Below are 2500 nucleotides of genomic sequence, written 5' to 3'. Positions count from 1 at the left end.
CCCTCCAGCCTTCATCAGGTGTCTTGGGGAAATTTCGAACCTGGGTTCTCATTCCTAACGTTAGGAATGAGAACCCAGGTTCGAAATTTCTTCAAGACACCTGACGAAGGCTGGAGGGTATATCAGCCGAAACGTTGTGTTAACAGCAAACAAGATGAGGAGAAATATCCGTCAAATGTAAATAATGTAAATAATATAACGAAGGTCGATCAGCATTGGTTCAAAGGAGGCGTGGATTTAAGACAAGGTTGCATGCTATCCCCTACCCTTTTTTATCATCTTACTGAAATATGTCATGAAAGAACTATAGGAGACACACACACTGATATCATCTCTATAAATATGCAGAAAATGCAATCTTATTTCTTTATCGCCCACAAGGGGCTAAACATAGAGGGGACAAACAAGGACAGACAAAGGTATTAAGTCGATTACATCGATCTCCAGTGCGTAACTGGTACTTAATTTATCGACCCCTGAAAGGATGAAAGGCAAAGTCGACCTCGACGGAATTTGAACTCAGAACGTAAAGACAGACGAAATACTGCTAAGCATTCGCCCGGCGTGCTAACGATTTTTATTTCTTTATTGCCCACAAGGGGCTAAACATGGAGGGGACAAACAAGGACAGACAAGGGGATTAAGTCGATTACATCGACCCCCAGTGCGCAACTGGTACTTTATTTATCGACCCCAAAAGGATGAAAGGCAAAGTCGATCTCGGCGGAATTTGAACTCAAAACGTAAAGACAGATGAAATACCGCTAAGCATTTCGCCCGACGCGCTAACGTTTCTGCCAGCTCGCCACCTTAATGCAATCTTAATATACACCATCTTTGACAACCAGAAATATTCATGTGTTTCATCTAATTGTTTTCAGTTAGACGAGATGTATAAAGCTAGAGGCTGACAAAGGACACCAAGTACAAGATTATGCTACTTAGCAGAGTAATTATCACACAAAATTGTTCCAAAGTAGAATACATTAAAGAACTTGTGTTTGTCGATAACATAAGAAGATTTGAAAACATGGGTCACTGTAGCTTTTACAGGGTTTCGCAGAATTGAAATGGTTCTACCGTTTAATTACAAGCTATCACATTGCCGTGTAAATAACTGGCAATCTGCTACGACGTTCCAGACTCTAGACTAAAGAGGTAGATTTCTCAGATCCACGAAGATACAGAATTACCGTTTGCAACTAAATCACAGAACATCCGAAAGGATGGCAGCGGACCTCCTAACAAAAGAGAGCGAGGGTCTGAAGAGACCTGAAATAAAATATCATCATCATCGTCATCATCATCATCATCATCATCATCATCATCATCATCATCATCATCATCATCATCATCATCATCATCATCGTTTTAAGGTCCACTTTTCCATTCTTCCATGGTTCAGACAGAATTTATTGGTTGCAGATAGTCTACGGTCGGTTGGCTTTTAAGGAATATGTGTCAGACTGTAATGTACCCTGCTGCAACACATCATACCAACCGCAGGGAGTGGCTAAACATACCCCAGAGGAAACTTCTTATTTCTTTACTGCCCACAAGGGGTTACACACAGAGGGGACAAACAAGGACAGACAAACGGATTAAGTCGATTATATCGACCCCAGTGCGTAACTGGTACTTATTTAATCAACCCCGAAAGGATGAAAGGCAAAGTCGACCTCGGCGGAATTTGAACTCAGAACGTAAAGATAGTCGAAATACTGCTAAGCATTCCGCCCGGCGTGCTAACGTTTCTCCCAGCTCTCCGCCTTTTCTCCCAGCTCTCCGCCTTTTCTCCCAGCTCTCCGCCTTTTCTCCCAGCTCTCCGCCTTTTTCCCCAGCTCTCCGCCTTTTCTCCCAGCTCTCCGCCTTTTCTCCCAGCTCTCCGCCTTTTCTCCCAGCTTTCCGCCTTTTCTCCCAGCTCTCCGCCTTTTCTCCCAGCTTTCCGCCTTTTCTCCCAGCTCTCCGCCTTTTCTCCCAGCTCTCCGCCTTTTCTCCCATCTCTCCGCCTTTTCTCCCAGCTCTCCGCCTTTTCTCCCATCTCTCCGCCTTTTCTCCCAGCTCTCCGCTTTTTCTCCCAGCTCTCCGCCTTTTCTCCCAGCTCTCCGCCTTTTCTCCCAGCTCTCCGCCTTTTCTCCCAGCTCTCCGCCTTTTCTCCCAGCTCTCCGCCTTTTCTCCCAGCTCTCCGCCTTTTCTCCCAGCTCCCCGCCTTTTCTCCCAGCTCTCCGCCCCAGAGGAAACTTCTATCTAGAAACCATGCTACAAACAGAATCATGAGGTGCAATTCCCAGCGATTTCAGTGGATTTGTACCAATCGGTTTCGTACACGAGAGTTGGAGGAATATCGTATATAACCCGTCGGTCACCAGAAATACTGGTATGAATGGTATGACGGCAACTCTCTACTGCAAGAGGTACGAATATGTGACATCCGAGTTGTGAGTGTTGTAAAAAAAAAAATTAAAAAATAAAATAAAAAATTTTAAAAAAAGAGAGAAAA

Source organism: Octopus bimaculoides, chromosome 11 (assembly GCF_046866305.1).
Source record: "Octopus bimaculoides isolate indiv1 chromosome 11, ASM4686630v1, whole genome shotgun sequence".
Taxonomy (NCBI): domain Eukaryota; kingdom Metazoa; phylum Mollusca; class Cephalopoda; order Octopoda; family Octopodidae; genus Octopus; species Octopus bimaculoides.
Note: the sequence above shows the minus strand (reverse complement) of the source record.